A 20104-nucleotide genomic window follows, 5' to 3' on the forward strand; every position below is an offset into this window, starting at 1 on the left:
TTTACACAGCTATGAAAAATGGCAAGAGCACTGTCTGCTTTTGCATCTAAACATCCTAAGGAGCAGCACAGTAAAACAACACAGCTATTGTTTTTTTGTAAAAGTTTTTGTAAAGGTATGTTTATTTTCTTTTACAGTGTTAGTGATTTCCAATGGATAATCCATAATTAGAGTGAGAAGTGAAACAAAGAGGGTTTTAAAATAGTTTTTGTGGGGGGAGGGGGGGGGGCTATGTGGCTGTGTTCTTTAAATTTTTTCCTGACATTTCACCAGCATGTCATATGCCATCTATAGATGCAGGTGAAACGTCTGGAAAAAGCTGTTCTAGAACACAGCCACATAGCCTGAAAAACACACAAAAAAACTATGGATGCCTGCTGTGAAAGCCTTCAAACTCACAAGGGTTTTTTTTAATTTATTAAATAATGAAGAAATGGCAGATTAAGTTTGAATAATGCAAATGAAAATTAACAACTGGAAAATCAGAATGGGCTTGTTGCCAGTACAGAGCCCCTCACAGGAAAGTGGAAGTCACTAGCACTAAACTACACTGTGTTAAAATACCTGGCTATAAAATATTTTGCAAAGACAAAGTAGTAGTAACTTCCTAAGCTGTAAATTGTTTTTTGACTTATGACTTTGTTGTAGGTGTGTTAATCTTATAATTACAGCGCTCTAGAAATAAAGTTTAATAATAATAATAATAATAATAACAACAACAACAACATGAGGGACAGAACTTTATTATAGGGAACAGGAACTATAAAGAATAGCCAATAAAATCTGGATGTAGCAAGACATGTAGGGAGCATCTGCAGTGTAGAAATAATACATTTTAACACTGTGTAGATGCACTTGTAGTGAAATTCTATTTATATTTACTCAAAAGGAAGTTCTACTATGCCCATTGGATTTTACTCCCTAAAGCAGGGGTGGAAGTCATGTGACCCAGTCTAAACATTTTTGGACTGCAGCCCACAGCATTCCTCACCAAAGTAAGCCTTTGGTATGCAGAGGGGTACCAAAATCCGAGGATGCTCAAGTCCCATTGACTATAATGGCATAGTAAAATGGTTTCCCTTATGTAAAATGGCAAAATCAAGGTTTGCTTATTAGAATTTATATATATATATATATTTTAAACAGTTTCAAGCAGTGATGAAGAATCCACAGATATGAGGGCTTACTATATGGTCTATGCCGGTTAGGGCTATGCCAGCTATTGGAGTTGCACTCCAGTAACATCTGGAAAGGTACATGATTCCCAATCCTGGCCTAAAGCTGCAATCATATACATCAAGGGTGAGCAAAGTGCACAACTCCAGATGTGGTTGAACTGGATCAGGACTAGCTATTATAGACAATGGTGAAGAATCATAGGTCTTGCAGTGCAACAACATAGAGAGAGCAACACATTCCTCATGCCTGCTACATATACATATCTTTTCAACATTGTTTTAAAACACAGGTGGGACGGTATGGTGCTGGGACTGTTCACACCCCACAATGATGTTTGTCTGGTCCTCAGCACCTGCAGCATTCTAAACCAACTTTCTTCTGTCAAAAAAGAGGGTGAAGTGCCGTTCCTCAAAAACCTCCAGGTGCATCAGTTTATCTTTTAAATAGGTTGCAAGACCTCCCTATCTCCTTTAACATTGGGGTGTGGGGGACTGATTCAGAACAAGAAGTGGGCTTCTAGCTACTTTGGGTATTTTGTTTTCTTTCATTCATTTTGTGGTAGTTCATTTGGACCCTGGAGAGTCCTGGGGCATTGAAATGGCCTGGTGCAGTTGTCCATCTCCACTATAAAATGTGATTTAATGAATCAACAGTAGATAAATTATAGGATGGTATAATAAGTAGGGGTGGGTTTTAAAGGTCTAGGAAGAACTATAATGGGTAGTTTATAGGTAATATAGGTAGTGAGGAGTAGAGTGTTAGCGATTGGAAGAATAAAAAGTAGGTGTGTATACTGGTATTTTGAAAGATGGATTTATATAAAATATGTGCTGGTCTGATTGTTTGTATTTGTCTTTGTCATTAAAATCAATATTTTTTTAAAAAAATGTGATTTGAGTCTGTGTAGCCATGAATGGTAGAATGTATGTACAGATGTAGGAAGGACAGGAAACAGCCCACAAATCCAATGTAAAAAGAAAGAAAGAAAGAAAGAAAGAAAGAAAGAGTCTCAGGACGCATAAAAGAAAATTTTGGGCAACGGTGGAAGGGTAGTGGCCTCCAAGACGTCAATGGAGGGAAATACTCCCATTGCACCTTCTTCCACAATATGCCTTCTGCAGGGTATGGGGGCATTTTCACCATGTTCTGAGGCATTTGTGGACCATTTTAAGCCCAGGAGAAGCCTTTGAACACCAAGAAGTAAGAAGAACTCACTTCCTATTTACTTCCAGTTTTTTTTTTAAAGTCCTTTCTTGAACATAAATTGGCTGAGGGGGGCAAAATGTGTCAGAAATGCTCCCCACATCCATAGACTGCCAATCTGAGGCAATTTTGTTTTTTAAAAATGAAAAAAAATGATCACTAGGATCCTTGGAGGAAGCCTTCAAACATAGTGGAAATACCCTCCATGCCCACTTGAGGTCATTTTGGAGCCAAGAAAAAGACCATTGGGTGGACTTTGCCCATCCCTAATTTATAACCTATTCTATTCCCAAGACACCTTACGGTTTATTTTTTTAAAAAATATGTTGATTAAAACTATACAAAAATATCAATAAAACGTAACTATAAAAGTAATTTAAATGACAAGTGATGAAGAAAAATAAAATCTTTTACGCAACCTGAAATTCTGTTTCTCCCTCTCTCTCTTTTACATTAGGTTGCCTTGAATAATTACATGAATCAGATGCAGGATTTTTAAATGAAATCACACGGCTAGGAAACTGTAATGGCATTGTGTATAGTGCACCAGATCGACCCTGCTGGCTGGGGCCCTGGGTAGTAGAGTCTAAAAAAGAACATTTATCAGGCTCTGGATTAAGTCTATAGAAAATGCAATAGGTGATAACCATCATCAACAAAGATGCTTTTGTCTTAGTTATCAACACATCCCAGAATGAAAGAACATACCTTTTGTTTCTTGGCACCATGGATATTATTTTCCAGACAAACTATAAAAAGAAACAGTCCTTTAGAAAAAGACTGAGCTCAGTGATTAATAGCATATTTTTGTCAACATAATATTTTAGTCAGTTTCTAGATCTGCTTTAAATTCAGCGCTTGCAATTAATCTTTTGGAATGGCTTTTTATCTACACATTTTAAAAAAAATTAAAAGCAACTAAAGCAACAATCACTGTCAAACTGTAGAATGTTTTAACATGGCTGCTTATGTTTATATGAAAACCTATTGATTAATCCTGGTCCAGATGTGCACAGCTGGACTGGTAGAAGAATATTTCCTTGTTCTCTTTTCCACATAACAGCTCCTTCAGCCCCCCCCCCCCAAATGTTACACAGAGGTTTGAGGGTGACCATAGAGGAAAGCAGCTTCCCATGACAATTTCCAAGTGCAATCTAACCCCTGAGTTGCACATCCTGTAACCAGTGATGTGGGGCAAAGGCCTTGTCTGCACTGGCCATAAATCTTGGGCCAGTCAGGAGCATTATGCTTTGGAACTGACCCAAGATTGGCATTGGACCACATCAGTGCATTGGCACAGCCCTGTTCATATGGCCCAACCAAGCCAGCATCACACATGGTTGGGGTCTCCAGAGGCCCCAACCATATGATCACCGGATCCTTCTTCCATCTTGGTTATGCTTTGATTGAAAGTTCCTGCATGGCAAGGGTTGGGCTGGATGGCCCTTGTGGTCCAACTCTATGATTCTATGATTCTATCTCTTTTCATTGGTCGTATGGACAACCCCACCCTCAGGAGAAGCGGCAGAGTGCTGGGTGACCTGTCCATGGAGCTCCTGTAGGTACAGAAGTAGTAGGGCCAACTCTGTGGACAGGTCATCCTCTTTTCCTGCAGGCCTGATCCAGCTGTTTGCACACCAGAAAACCCTGTGCTAATCCTGGGTTGCACACCAGGGTTTCCACATGACTTTGCCACCTCCAAGGCAAGATTAGTTAATGGAGAAGACCCACAGTATTTTGCCGGAGGTTGCCATGTGTTGTGTAAACAGGCAGCACCAATCTCAGGTTGAAGATGGGTATTTTTGCCCATGCAGACAAGGCTTAAGACCCAGCGTGCATCTATGCTGTAGAAATAGTGCAGTTTGACCCCACTTTAATTGCCATGGCTCCATCCTATAGAATCCTGGGATTTGTAGTTTGGTGAAGCACCAGTCCTCTTTGGCAAAGATTAAAGGCCCTGTAGAACTACAAATCCCAAGATTCCATATGATGGAACTACAGCACTTAAAATGGTGTTAAAATGCATTCTTTCTACAACATAGATGCACCACCCAGAAAAATGTGGATTTGACATCTGAATAGTCAAGAAAGTAGGAAATGCTACTGAAGGAAATGCACACAGACTGGATGGATGGAAGGATGGACGGACGGACAGATGCTAAGCACTCTTCAAAGAATTAGGCAGATCAGCCATTTCATTATATTGTTCTCTTTATTTGCCTGCCAATAGAAGCAGCGTTTTCTACCCCTTTCCCCCCACCACTGGAGTTCTATTGTCAAAGAAGGGAAGAAAGTTTGCCTCATGAAGCCTCAATGTGTGTCTGCTTTCTTGGATAGAAATTAGGATCACTTCAAATCACTTTAAGTGGATATTATAAACTCATAAGCTTCATCCCCTAGTGATTGTATTTTTCTCTTTCCAAATGGATTTTGTCCATGCTTTTGTCTTTCTATACAAAATTAGAGCAATAAAGCTCCATCTGAACTCAAACGTGTCCTTGTACATCTCTGCTAGAAGGAATTCAGATGAGAATGCCCTGCTTCTTAGAAAATTGTCATATAACACCAAAGCCTCCCTTCACTCTGTTGAAGGTGAAATTTTCAGTAACAAATGGAATTCTGAAAATACATTTTCAACAAAAATGTATTTTTGTTACAGGAAGGAGCCCTGATGGCGCAGTGGTTAAATGCCTGTACTGCAGCCACTCACTCACAAACCACAAGGGCTCAAGCTCAATTCAGGCTTGTATCCTTCTGAGGTTGCTAAAATGAGTACCCAGCTTGTTGGGGGCAATTAGCTTACACATATTGTAAACCGCTTAGGGGGTGCTTAAGTCCACTGATAAGTAGTATAGAAATGCACTTGCTATTGCTATTGCTTTACATATCCTTTGGACAACTACTCTTTTTGCAGCAAATCTAGTTGGTAATTGGGAGGCATTAGACAATAAGATTCCAAAACAAAACAAGGTGACAATGAGAGCATCCAAAATTACCCCAGATAAGATTTGTATATTTCGAATGAAGCCAATTTACTACTGCTTTTCAGTGACCTTTCACTGGAATTAGACAGCCATAGTCTTCAAGAATATGAGGGCTGACTGAAAGGTCATTTCTTTTCAAGCCACAAAAACACTAGGAATTTCTATAGCTGAGGCAATTCATCTTTATATGGCCTCAGTACCAAAACAGACAAACACCTTGAACTTTGCCAGCTGCTTTCTTCCAGAAAATGCTATTTTAAAATTAATGTCCAACTATTACATATGTATCAACAATAGTTCTCAAAGTAGTTACCTTACAATAGAACCTCTTCACAGAGCTTGTTTTTAATACATTTGAAGGAAAACCCAAAACTATTCAAAAGATGAATCAGGCCCAGCCTTTCCCATGCTGTCGCAATGTTAAAAATGTTGTTTTGGATTTATTTTGTTTTTGTGACAACTGTTGTAAGTCCTCTTGAGAACCATTGGATTGTTTTTGCCTAGCAGATGGCCAACCATAACTTGCCATATTCAAACTCTCAAGAATGTAGCAAACCACTGGTTGTAAGTAGTACTGTAAGTAGTACTGAGACTACTGAGGGAGGCTGAAATACTGTTTATATACTCACTGGTCAATGCAATTCTTACTCATTTGACCATTTTTCCCCACTAGGTATATAAAGCACATCTTAATCCTATGTGTGTCTCTGGAGCAAACCCAAGCAACCAATTTCAGGCAGACAAAGTGCAGCACAGCATGGTGCATAAATATTGAGGAGTAATCCCTCCAGGGTACAAGCTTTCAAAGCATGCAAAGTATAGTTCAATTCAATCAGTGTCATAGTGACAGCCCCCCATATTTGAAAATCCTGCTGCTGAATGCCAGGTCAGCAAATGGTAAAACAGCTGCCATTCAGGACTTGATCTTGGATAAACATGCTGACTTGCCATGTATTACCAAGATCTGGTTGGATGAGGCTGAGGTGGCGGTAATCTCTTTCAGCTTTGTCCACCAGGATTATCTGTGCAGGAGAGATCTGGAGAGTGAGGAGGACTCACGGTGGTCTATCATGATTGCATCCCCCTGACCAGATGCCCCTTCACACAGTTTACTGGTTTTAAGTGTGGTTATTTAAAGGTGGGTAGCCAGGACAGATTAAGTCTTCTGTTGGTGTACTGCACACACTGCTGCTCAACAGTATCCCTTTTTGAGCTAGCTGGGGTGGTCTCAAGGTTGGTGTTGGAGTCTCTTCATCTAGTAGTACTGGGGGACTTCAACATCCATGCTGAGACTGCCCTTTCAGGAGTGGCTTGGGACTTCATGGCCCCTATGACAACCTTGGATCTGTCCCAAGTGGTATCTGCTCCTACTCATGCTGTTGGGCACACACTGGACTTTGTTTTCTGTGCTGGTTGGAGTGATGATGATCTTGGTGTGGAGGAACTTGCCATAGTTTCATTGTCATGGGCAGCAGTCGTATTCTTGCACCAGATGTCAACCAGTGCAGGAGGGACTTCCAGGGGGGATCAGAGAGTGTGACTTACCCAATGTCACCCTGTGGATTTACATGGCTGAGCTGGGATCAGGACTCTAGCCTCCCAGTTCACCATAGAAATTCACTGGCTGACCTTGGGCAATTGACATGCTCTCAGCTTCAACTCCAACTCCTAGGTATTCCTTCATGGTAGAAGAGGGGGGTGGTTGGATGATCCCATGGAATCCCTTCGAATGCTAGGTTTTATCCATCATGGCAGAATTCCTGCCATGCACCCCACCCTGCCCCTTCTTCTCTTTTGTGAGGGTCACATTCTTTCAGCCTCAAAGGCAGGGCATGACCAACTCTCTCTCTCTGCACCTCTCTCATGGTGATGCTAAGGTCATGCAATAATAATAATAATAATAATAATAATAATTGGCAAGGAGAGTGCAGAATATCCATGAATGAGAGAGTGTGACTTACCCAATGTCACCCTGTGGATTTACATGGCTGAGCTGGGATCAGGACTCTAGCCTCCCAATTCACCATAGAAATTCACTGGCTGACCTTGGGCAATTGACATGCTCTCGGCTTCAACTCCAACTCCTAGATATTCCTTCATGGTAGAAGAGGGGGGTGGTTGGATGACCCCATGGAATCCCTTCAAATGCTAGGTTTTATCCATCATGGCAGAATTCCTGCCATGCACCCCACCCTGACCCCTGTCAGACATGTAGTCTGACAGGGGTCAGACTACATGTCCTCTAGGATCCCATGTTTTCCTATATATTACTTCATAGCAGAAGGGGGTTGGACTGGATGGTCCTGGAGGGTCCCCTCAACTCTACCATTTCTTGTTGGGGCTTCAATCACAGTTTATTTGTTGAGACTGGGCTTTTTTTCCCCTTTTGTGTATGTGCCTTCAGGTTTTTTTAAGCATAGGAATGCTCTTTAAACATCTGCCAAACTTCCTTTTGACATGGTAATTGAGTTTGAAATGCAAAGTAATTAGCGTAATTATTCGACTTGTCTTTTATTGTCATTCGAGAAATCTGTGAAAAATATTTCTCTAGCTGCTGAAAGGCAGAGAAGAAATCACCTTTTGAAAGGGGGACTTGTGGAACAAATATTTATTTAAAAAATTTTCATCAAGTTCTCAATGAACGAGAAGAAAAACATGGGTTTCTCAAATCACTGCCACACAATGCCCTTCTTGAAACAGCTCACTAGCAACCAGTTTGTTTCTGGGCACAATTCAAAATGTTAGTTATGACCTATAAAGCCCTATATGACTCAGGTCCAGGCTATTTGGCAGACTGTATCTCCCTGTATGAACGGGCCCAGGCTCTGAGATCCTCAGAAAAGGCCCTTCTATCAATCTCACACCTTCACAAGCACAGTCAGTGGGAACGTAAGAGAGGGCCTTCTTGGTGACTGCCCTTAGACTCTGGAAATCACTTCCCAGGGAGACCAGAATGGTCCCTCCTTGTTGTTCTTCTGTCAGCCGACTACATTTTTATTCAGACAGGTTTTTAAAACAGAAAGTCTTTAAGAACAAGCTGTTGTACTGTTTTAATTGTAGTTTTAACCATTTTTAATTCTTTTAATGAATGATGTGTTTTAATAATGTAACAGTTTAATTCTATTTTAATGCTCTCTTTGATATGTTTTTAATTACACTTTAAGCTGCTTTGAGTTCCAATTTTGCGGGGGAAAGCAGGATATAAATTATTATTATTTTAAACACACTCCTTTAAAAAGGGAGTATTTAAAGTGGCTGTAAATACCCTCTTATATCTCCACAGAACTAATGCAGTTTGACACCACTGCCACACTGCAGTGCTATGAAATTCTGAGATTTGTAGGTTTTGGAGATATTTAGCTTTCTCAGCCAGAGAACTCTGGTGCTGCAACAAATCACAAATCCCATGATACCGTAGGATGGAGCCAAGACCATTAAAGTAGTGACAAACTACAAACTACATCCTCAGAGAACTGGAAACAGGGCAAGAGCTGCACACTATAGCCTATACCTACATCAATTATTATGGATGCCCAATGGTCTAATTTCTGAGTGGACATGTATAGGATTTCACTGCATATAACTCAAGACTAATTTGCTTCACTATTATCAAAGGACATTTAAACACTGCTACGTTTATTCCAGAAGCTCACCAGTCTCTATTATGCTTCATATTCACATAATCCCTGTGTACATTAATGTATGCATCATACATAAACATGGATATCAGTGTCGTATTTGAAATCACATCAGCTACCAGTAGCCATGAAGTTTGTATGCACTTGAGTCTTTTGACCTTCAGTTCTAGTATGGTAGTTTTGTCAAAATCATTTCATGTTTTGAGCTAGAAACTGACATAGTCATAGTTTATGACTATATCAGGGTGGGCAACTTTTTGGCCCCCAGATATGGTTGGATAATCCCATCAGCACTAGCCAGCAAAGCCAATGGCCAGGGATGATGAGAGCTGCAATCCAGCCAACATCTGGAGGGTCATAAGATGTTCATGTCAGTTACAATAATGGCTATGCTATTTAACTAGATTTATATTGACCTTGGGTTTATAAATGCATGCATGCACACACATACCAATCTGTTCCTGATTTATTTATTTATTTATTTATTTATTTATTTTTAAAAATCAATATTAAAAACTCAGAAACAACCTGAAATTTCTACTAATAGATGTCTATGCAACCAGATGCTGCAGAGGGCCTGTGCCGATGCCAACACAAATTGTTTATGGTATCTAACAAGATAGGACCATGGTTGAAAAAGTCCAAAACAGGCTATAGAGAAAGGGTAGTGATCTTGGTATTATCTTGGGCTATAGTCCCCCAAATCCCTGGCCATTTCCAGTACTGACTGGATCTGAATTGCAGTCATTTTCTTGCCACTCCTTCACTCACCCTCAACTCTGTTGGCACCTCTTTCTGGAGTAGCAGGAATGTGACCCTCATTTGTGGCAATGTGCTGTGCAGCGCTTAATCAGCCATGATGAAAGTTGCCATCTGCACATGGCCTAACAAAAAGAATTCAAAAACTAGTTTAGAACTTTCTGGAAAGCAGAGTATAAAGTAGAACTTCACAGTTCAAGCCCTTGAAAAAGAACATATAAATCCACTTGAGAGTTTGTCTTGGTTAGCTCAGGGAGCTGTCATGCTAAATTAGCCCCAATATGTTTCTGAAAGTTACATTCACAGTCCATGTAACATCAGGCCAAAAGACTTAACTATGCAGCAAGTTAATTTGGGCTTTTCTCCCCAGTGTTTAGCTATAGCGCAAATGGGCCCAGAAGAACAACATTGAACAGCTATCCCAACTAACAAATATTTCATAGAAATATATTTCATGAATGACTTGATGCTGTTGTTTCAAGAAAAATGATAGAAAACATTGCTAACAAAAAGAAAAAACACAGCCCATGTACCTGAAAACAATATACCTTCCTGTTACAGCAGAATTTAATTTCATGGTTTTCACAAATGTAACTTCAATTGTGTGGCATGCAAATGTGTTTAAATAAAGCAGATTTGGTCTCTGAATTTCTGGCTGGCTAAGCCCAACTCAAGATTAAAACAAATATGGTGAACAGGATAAAAAGAAGGTTGCCAATGAAATAAATGCAACATCAAGTGATGGCACCCAAGCAAGAAGCAGACATCAAAGATGAAACACCAAATATTCACCTTCAATGTTGGTTCTACCATTAGGCTGAGATGTTTGCCTTAGACAGTATGTGGTGTGGAAGCAATGATGAAAGGTCTCCTGAATGCTACTATCTGATTCTCCCTAGTGAGTCTCCTCTGCTGGAAAAGTGTATGCTGCTCAACCAATCCAAGGGTTCATGAACTAAGGCCACTGTTAAGTTTTTAGTGCTGGATACACAACTGCCCTTGTTGTGTAGACATCCTTTATCTACACAAGGATTCCAAACATAAGACACCCTTTAGCATTCTCAATAGTGATGACAAGCCTAGTTTTTCACGCGAAAGATTTCAGGTAAAATTCCTAGCCTATACAGTTGAACAGAATAAGCTAGTGTGGTGCAATGGTTTCAGCATTAGACTACAACTCTGGAAACCGAGGTTCAAATTCCCACTTGGTCATAGAAACCTATAGGGTGACCTTGGACAAGTCACACTCTCTCAGCCTCAGAGAAAGGCAAAGGCAAACCCTCTCTGAACAAATCTTGCCAAGAAAACCCCAGGATAGGTTCACCTTAGGGTTGCCATAAGTTGGAAACAACTTGAAGGCACACAACAACAACAGCTGAAAGAATCAGGAAACAGGTGGTGGAATAGGCTCTAGTGAACTACAGCAAGAGAAAGTAGACTGCATTGGACTTTGGGGTGGGCTCATTATAATGCATCTACAGTCATCCCTTCTTATACACTGATTTTTTATACATGGATTCAAGCATCCACAGTTTGAAAATGTTCAAAAAAAGTATAATTTTTTATAAGAGACACCATTTTGCTATGTCATTATATTTAATGGGACTTGAGCATATACGGATTTTGTTATCTATGAGGGATCTTGGAACCAAACCTCAGCGTATAACAAGGATCCAATGTACTTATGTGCACCAAGATCATATGGGATCTGGTGCCTTCAGGATATTTAGGTCTTTCTGCAGATACCCTACACTGCAAAACAGACAAATAAATGAATCCTGGAGCCAATCAGGCCTAAACTCCCCTTAGAAGCCAAGATAACTAATCTGAGACATTTGGACATAATCATGAGAAAACATTACTCACTAGAAGAGATGATGATGCTTGATAAGGAGAAGGCTGTAGGAAAAGAGGAAGATCACATTCCAGATAGACAGAACCAATCAGGGAGGTCACAACCATGAGCAAAACCTCAGCAGGGCTATTGATATAGGGTGACATGGTAGTCACTCATTCATAGGGTCACCATAACCCAAAGCCAACTTGCTATCAGTTAACAACAACAACAAACTATATCTCCAAGAATCCCTCTGCCAGCATGTACAATTTATGAAGGCCAAAAAAGTAACTTTCCCAAGGTCCAGTCAGGAAGAGGATAGTGTAAAATAGTGGTTTTTTAAGCTATCTGATGTAGGGGACCTGCATGCCAGGAACTGGAGCCATATTTGTGCCCCTTGGTGACATCTGTTTCTTTCTTTCCTAGAAAGTTGGTACAGACTGGCAGCCAATCGCTCAAGGGCCAGCCCAGGTCCACAGGCCACTGCTTTAAGCAGCACTGGTTTAAAAGACCTGAACCTGAGATACTCGCATTAGATGAGACTTGGCAATAACTATAAAGACCACTTCCCATGTTCCATTTTCTCCCTCAGTTTTCTGTTGATCATCACAATGGAAGAAGGCAAGCAGTAGATGATTCTTCCCCACAACACCACCCACCACCACCACCACAACAACAAAATATTTCAAACATCTGAGCAAGTTTAAGAGGTTCAGTGTTGCATGCCATGAAGGTTTGTGTGTGCTGCCCTTTTCTTCCACCTAAGAAAGGAAAAGTGAATTGGCAAAGGACATCTATCACCACTAGGCACAGCTATCTCCCACCTTCTTTTGCCATGGCATAGGAAGACAGTGTGACAGAAAAAACTGTGTCTAATTAACACTTTTCCTCCAAATACCACATCAAGCCTGCTGTTGGTGGGGAGAAATACTTTCACACTTCCTTATTAAATTAGGGTAAAAGCACTCATGATGAGTGCAAATCAATTAGTGCAGCAGTAAAAATGGAATTATTTGTGCTGTCAGCACAAAAGGGATTTGCATGGCAGCTTTCCGCATGTGTACAAGGAGATGCTGCAATTTGTATCTTGGTTAATGGGAAGCTTTTGCTTGAAGATATTACCAGGAGTTGAAAGAGAGAGAGAGGGATAGCAGGAGTATCTCAAACAGAGATTTCTGATAATAGCAACCTCTTCTATAACACCAGCTGACACTCAAGGCTGGACACAACAAAGATGTATAGTGAGAGTACATGAATTTTAACTCTGCTTAATAGCTAAAATCCAGCAGTAATTAAATAACAAAGGACTCATGTGTTCACTTTTATTTATATACTGGGGGAGGGGGGGCTTTTTCCTGTGATAGTGTACCAGTCACATAAAGTCCATAAAGTCTAAATCTGTGTCATTCCTTCCCTGCTGATTTTGAGTCAAAGAGTCAGAAATGCTTCATGGATTTCTTCAGGATCACTGGTTTATCCCTTTCTCTAGAAAGCAGAGTCTCTTTCCTGATGGTGCAAGCATGGTTCATTTTTTCCTTTAAAAAGCCATCTTGGGACCATATAAGCCACTGCAGGAAATAATGAGCCTACTGTTTATACTGGCGCAATGATTTGCTGGAAAACTATTTTCTCATCCCACCCCATCCCATCCCCATAAGTTACCATTGAAATCAAAGCTATTTGGCTAATGCAGTTAAGTACCATATACAATTGTGCTACAATACTTTCAGGCCCTCTGAACCTTCCCATTCAGGGAATGTAATTATGCACAGCCATGCACACAAACAGATGTAGATGATAATATAGATGTACAAGTACATCATGATGCTCATCTGCAGATCATTAAGTCCAATAATATGTCAGATGTAGATAAGCATGTATGTCCCTTCAAAGGTCACCATTAGTGCATTTGTGTTGCTCATTAAAGATGTAAAATTGGAGTTGGTCTGGACTGTGAAATGTATTTGTCATTTTATTCAATAATTCAGGGATTAATTATTTCTAGAATGTTCTCACTTTTTCTGAGCATTAGCAGTTTACAATACTCTTTATGTTACTCTGTGTGTGTATGTGCCTTTATTTTGACTGTCGACTTATGGTTTTTTGGCTACTCAGAGGTAGTTTTCCAGTTCCTTCTTCTGAAATATAGCCTATAGCACCTGGCATTCATTACTATGCTGCAGCAAAACAGCAAAAGCTATGCTTTTCATGTATTCAATGGTATGTTTATGGTAACCATCATTGTGGACTATTTTTATAATATTCTCTCTTTATCAAAAAGTTTCTAAATGTACTGACTGAAAGAGCAAAACACACATCATAGACATGTGAGAGTTTGAAATGTCAATAAAGGAAATTGAAAGAAATCAGCCATCAGATCCACAAATGGATTTAGAGGAGGGAAACAGGATACAAAAATTACCTAAGCCCTTTTTAGGCATTACTTTCCTAGTTTGAATCAACATGTGAAGAGGAATGTGCAGGCCCTGCCTTCCTTCATCACCATATCCCTCAGCTGGAAAGCACCAAGATAAAGAAGAGACGCTCCTGTCCATGTGGAGAGTCCCCACATGAGCAAAAACCCAAATTTTCTTGCTCACAGGAACATCTTCTCTTCAGACTTTTTACTTCCCTGATTCTAGAATGAAATCAAACTGATTTGGAGAGATTCAGAGGATGTTAGCAGGTTTAGAAGAAACACATAGACACAGTATGTTCAGGCATTACCACAATTTCTTCAACACAGCAGTAACGCAGATATAGTGCAGTTAGAGCTTCCTTGTGGCACATGATGTGGCCATGGTTAGTGGCTATTCCTTTTGGGCTGGATGTGTTTCAATGCATTAATTTTGTATTAGAAAAATATTTGGTATTTGTAGATGCGTAAATTCTTTTAAATTATGTCCTCATCATTTATAATTTAACCAAGACTCAAAATTGTTGGAACTGAGGCTCAAAACTGTTGAATATTTCATCTTTTTATGGTTGCAAAAAGGGTTATGCTCCAAGGTTGTTCAATGGTCAGAAGATCTTCCCTCTTTAGCTATGCAGGAACATGCATTATGTGTACATTAACTTCAAGAAAATGTATTTTGGGAAATATATCAGTATATATCAATGTACAGTGGGTCCTTGGTATCCACTGAGGTTTGGTTCCAGGACCTTCTGTGGATTCCAAAAACCATGGATGCTCAAGTCCCATTATATACAATGACATAGTAAAATGCTGTTCTTCATATAAATGATAAAATCAAGGTTTACTTTTTAGATTTTTATTTTCAATCTGTGAAGGGTTGTATCTATGGATGCAGAATCTGTGAATATGGATGCCCAACTCTCTAGCCCTTGTTCATATCCTATGTATTTTATCCCTCTCTCCTTCCCTCATTCCCTCCTTTCTCATTTTTTTTGGCTCTTCTGGTCTTTGTAATCATATTTTTAAAATCCAGTTAAAAATGGAAGCAAGAGAAACTCTAGTCCCCACATTCTAATCTTCTTGTATCTGAAGAGAAGATAGTCCTGTTCTCATGGACGTTTTCTGTGCAAACAAAAATACCAGAAAATCAGGAACCCTGCTCCTTAGAAAACCTCTAAACAAATAGGAACCCCTCCTCTTCAGATGTATTGGCTTCCAAGTGTGAAAAGCAATAGCAGAGGATGCTATGGGTAAGTACTCCCTTGCTCCCATGCTGAAGAAAGCATGATAAATAAGCCACTGGAGTCTGGACACATGGTTGTTGCCATTTGTCCTGGAAAACCTGGAAAATTCCAGATTGAAGGGACCAAAAAATGTCCCGGACAGTTGGGCCAGTGGAAGCAGTAAATCCTGGATTTCTCCTTTGTCTCTGGCCAATGGGTAGGTTAAAAAGTGACAGTGGTGATGAAGCAGGAAACCATGCAAGAAGACTGGCAATGGTAGGAGCCTCATCCCACCCTGCAGGCTCCAGTTGCTACTGCACAGGGGCAGCATTTCACCTGACAGGCGCAGGAGGTGGGAAAAGAAAAGAGGCAAACAGAGATGGCCTTGTGTTGTGTAGCAATTGTGTTGGGGACTTGCGCCTAGGGTTAGGCAGCACAGTGGAATTTCACTTCCAGACAGCCTTGAGAGAGTAAAGGGAGTCTTTTTACGCTCTGGGGCTCTTGGAACTCTCCTTCCTCACTACAGCTAAGGAAAAGAAGAACTCTTAACTGGGTACTGGTCCTGAGGCTGAAACATAATGGTAGAAAAAATGCATCAATTAATGTGTTGAATTTGCATAATCAGAATACAAATTAATAATTTTCATAATATTAATAATTTGCATAACATACAAACTAGGTGTCCAGATATGGAATATGGCAACCCTAATTGGACAGGGCTGGTATGTCTTCAAAGATTGACCCAGTGCAGACAAAATACCAGGATAGGTATATGATTCCTGGTAGCTCTATCATGTAATCAAAGTGAAAGATTTCACCAGAATTTTCAAATCATAGTGCTTCGGAGGTATTATATTGAGGTTAATATATTAGAGGACTGATCCAGTGCTCTGTGCTTTTGGTGAGTTCTGTTTCCCAATAGTAGGAATGTTAAACCAACTTTTCTGGAGACCGAGAAAGTGCAGCACTGAATGCTAGCTTGAAAAATGGTGACTGTTCACATTTTACTTCTGCCACTGTATTCTCTGCATCCATTATCCATCCTATATTGTACTTTTGTCTCAGACTCTTCTTCAAGTACATTTTTAAAATCCTGCCTTTTATACACATTTCATCTGAAGCTGGGGATATGGGCATTATGAGAAAAGTAATGTTGTAAGGAGAGAAAACGTAATAGAAATGAAGAGTGCCCAGTATATTGTCTATTCCTGACAAAACTATTTATTTGTTCAGCCCACTAAATGAAGTTTGAATGGGAGAAGAGGTGTGGATTGACAAATGCTTCTAAAAGGGTGGAATTTTCAAACACTTGAGTAACTGGCAAGAAAACAGGAAATGACAAGCTATGGGTCTTACTTGTCAAAAATGTATCACACTTCAAGACAAGCTGCAGCATTTATTTAGGGAATAAGTTGGTCAGTTATTACCAGTCTGTAGAATAACAGTGGGCAGCTGCAGTTTGGAGGGCAGATTTTCTACTCCAAGGACTCTGCAAGGGCTGCAAGGTGTGCCACAAATTCTAGAAAACATACCCCAGCCCTCAACATCTGCTTTGGAAGAACAGACTTTTTAAATATCTGTGTATACTTGTTACTTCAATAAATGTTGAGGTTTGTTTTCATATACAGTCGCACCTTGTAATTCATGGGAGATCCGTTCCAGACACACACACACCTTGTGGGTTCCAAATCTCGTGCACATTCAAGCCCCATAAGATTAATGGAGGTTGCCCCTCCACAGATTTTAAGTCTGTGGATTTCAAGTCCGCAGACTTGGAGGGGCGAATTTATCTAAGGAATCATGACGTGGAAGAAGAGATGGCTATGTAGAAAAATTTGGAGTACTGAAACAGCCAAGTGAGCCATTGCTTTCTATGTACCCTTTCTCCCAGCTAGCCTGCTGCCATCATGTTAGATGAGGCTTTCCTTTCACCAGTGTTCACATCATTCCTTTCAATGGCTAGTTTGGTCAGCTGCTACACAGAATGGGAGTGAGAAGCCATCTTGTCAGAAAAATATTAAACTATCTCTGTTAATCCCAGACATATTTTTGTGAATAGTCCAAAAACTCAAGACAGCAGAAGTGGCATCACAGCGTAGCACTCCAGGCCACCTTCACTGCAACAGAACCTCTTGCCCAACTGCTATTCCTTCCTGCTGTTTCTTCTATCTGTCTGCCATCTCCAAGCAGCAGCAAGAGCAAGCAGAAGGAACGTGAGTCTCTTCTCACCTCTTTCATTCTGGGTGGAGGTACGTGTTGTGTGCCCAGATGGAGAGGGAAACTCAGTGGGCGAGGAGGCTGACGCACTTCGCACGCCCACAGTCTAAAACTGGCCTTGCACCAGTCAATACTGATAGATAGTAATGCACTGTTGATGTGGAGTTCTGCTTGAATATTGCCCAAATGTGCAAACAATATGTATCTTCATGCATTTGTAAAGGCCCATTGCAGGCACTGGCCTGCTCATCAATATGGCAAAGTATGGGGAGAGCAGCATGTGAGCTTGTATGTAAGCACTATCTACCCAGTTGCCTTTTAGGCAGTGGTGTTTTCAGCCAGCTCTGAGAGCCAGCATGGTGTAGTGGTTTGAGCACTGGAGATCAGAGTTCGATTCCACGCTCAACCATGAAAACCCACTGGGTGACCTTGGGTGAGGCACACATTTTCAGTCCCAGAAAATCACATAATAGTTCATCCTAGGGTCTTGAAAGCACACAACAACAACATGTTTTCAGTACAATAATCAGTTTGTGATCAGCCAAATGTGCTAATGTCATGCCTATGATTAGAAATCCTAAGAAGACAACATTTCCAATCACATGATCACAGAATCCTTCATAGCAGAGGTGGGGTGGGCAAAGTGCAACCCAGGGGCTAGAGATGCTCCAGTACCTGAAAACCTCTCAAAATGAAATGTGATTTTCACACACACACACACCCAAGAAAAATCAACAACCCTGCACTTCCCAAAGGGTGAATGCCCCTGCAATTTACCCCTGCAATCTCTCAATCCTCCTGTACTTTGAAATTGGAAAACACCTCCAAATGTCCCAAAAATGATCCAAAACAAAGCCAAAAGTGATATGATGTCACAAGTGCGCCAAAAAGCAAAAACCTTTAATCCATCAATGAAACTTGTTAGCCACTAAAAAACTGCATCATGATTTTCCATCCCATAATTTTTATTATATTTCATTTCAGTAATATCGATTAATGCTACATTCAAATCCAAGCTTGCTTTGTTATCGTGACAAATGTGAAAACTTTTGTCATTTAAACAGATGCAAGCAAACAAACCCAGAAGACCCAAAGTCCAAAGTTGAAGTCTCTGACATCAACAACACATCAAAGAGTATAGCTTGTCCAGAATTACTGTATTGTAGTTCCAAGTTTGTTAGTGGACACTGCTAGATGGCTTTACATTTTACAGTTCTGACACGCCAGCTACAATATCAGCAGAGTGGAAAGTCTTCATATGAAGCTTAGAGGCCAATAAATAGCTGGGATTAATCTTTAACAGCAAAGGGTCAGACAGTCAGAAAGCAACAAGTTAGAAAACAGATGGGTGAGCCACTGCTCTCTGGCTAGCTGTGTTAATTTACATGATAATACTACAGAGAAGGAAGAAAATTGGCAGACATTGTGGTGTTAAGCACAATGCTTTCCGACTTTAGATCTATTTGGCTTAAGGAAATTACTTTTTTAAAAAAAGTTTCCAATATTGTCCTTCCTGTCCTCTGTCTTCTTCACCAGTTTCTTTGATAGGCCTCCTTTTTCCCTTTCATGAACTTCTTTTTTTTAAAAAAAAAAAAACTTGCCCAGGCAGTCTTTTCAAGGGAGCAGGTCAGGGCCAAAAGAGAGTCAAGAAGAACAGGAAATTCTTTCCATGAAAATCCAAATTAATTTATTTTATGACCCAAGCACATTTTGGATCCAGGCAAAAATCTGACTCTCAGCTGGCCAATTTGCAAGACCGGGAAGCTCCTGAAAATGAAAAGCGTCTGCTTGAGGGTAGATTTTTGCTGGATTTTTGCCTAGATGCAGTCGAGGGCAGCAACAGCAACAAAATCCTTGTGATAATATCCAGGCGCATCCTGAATTAGAATGTAACTCAGAAGAGGTAAATCGGTTTTATTAGGAATGTGATAATCTGCTTAAATGGCAATGCTATACAGCATTCAATATGTCTGTATTATTTCTACATTTTGGGGCTGGACAAATCTATTCCTCTTCACCAGAATGTCTTCTTTCACACACAAAAACACCAAAGGAAGGAGAAATGTCAGTAATTTTTTTTATGGGGGCAGGAAAAAATATTACGTTTTATCAAGGCTTGGGAACCTTCATGGAAGAGATGAACTGTGTCAGATTGAAATAAGGGCCTTTCACATTACAGAATTATAGTGACATGGTTGTATTTTAACTGCCATGGGATCCTGGGGTTTGTAGTTTGGTGGAGAACTACAAGAAATGGCTAAGAAGTCTAAATGCCCCCTCCAAACGACAAATCTCAGGATACTATAGGATGTTACTATGGCCCTAAGTCATGCCCAGTTACATAAGCCAGGCTAAGGTCAGTCCAGTGGTGGCTAGTGGCCCCTATGTCAAAGAGGCAGTGAATCCATTCCACCTTTTAGATCACACTGTAAAGATGCTGGATCTGTTTGGAGAACAGGGAGATTCTTGAATAGCACCTTTGAAGATCTGACTAAAGCCTACCACAGATACTCCACCATACTGAGAGGGAAGCCACCAGCTGCCCTGAGTCAACTAGGTTACAGCAAATCAAACCAGTAAAAATCTAGTAATAAATCACATCAAAATCAGTCAGGAATGAAGGAAATCCAATTTGCACAGTCACAGCA

At 40.3% G+C, this 20104-nt stretch overlaps 1 long non-coding RNA gene across 1 annotated transcript in view; it reads right to left on the reverse strand.

Moving 5' to 3' along the window:
- LOC149313873 (uncharacterized) overlaps positions 1-20104 on the reverse strand; it is a 37332-nt gene that overhangs the window by 9951 nt on the left and 7277 nt on the right. Inside the window, exons 2-3 of the long non-coding RNA XR_016281096.1 lie at positions 9776-9888; positions 3091-3131 (exon numbers count right to left, since the gene is read on the reverse strand). This is a non-coding gene — a long non-coding RNA (uncharacterized LOC149313873). The remainder of the gene's footprint in view (positions 1-3090; positions 3132-9775; positions 9889-20104) is intronic.

The sequence above is a fragment of the Sceloporus occidentalis genome, unplaced genomic scaffold, assembly GCF_023333645.1.
Source record: "Sceloporus occidentalis isolate IW3139 unplaced genomic scaffold, rSceOcc1.0.p SCAF_4, whole genome shotgun sequence".
NCBI lineage: Eukaryota > Metazoa > Chordata > Lepidosauria > Squamata > Phrynosomatidae > Sceloporus > Sceloporus occidentalis.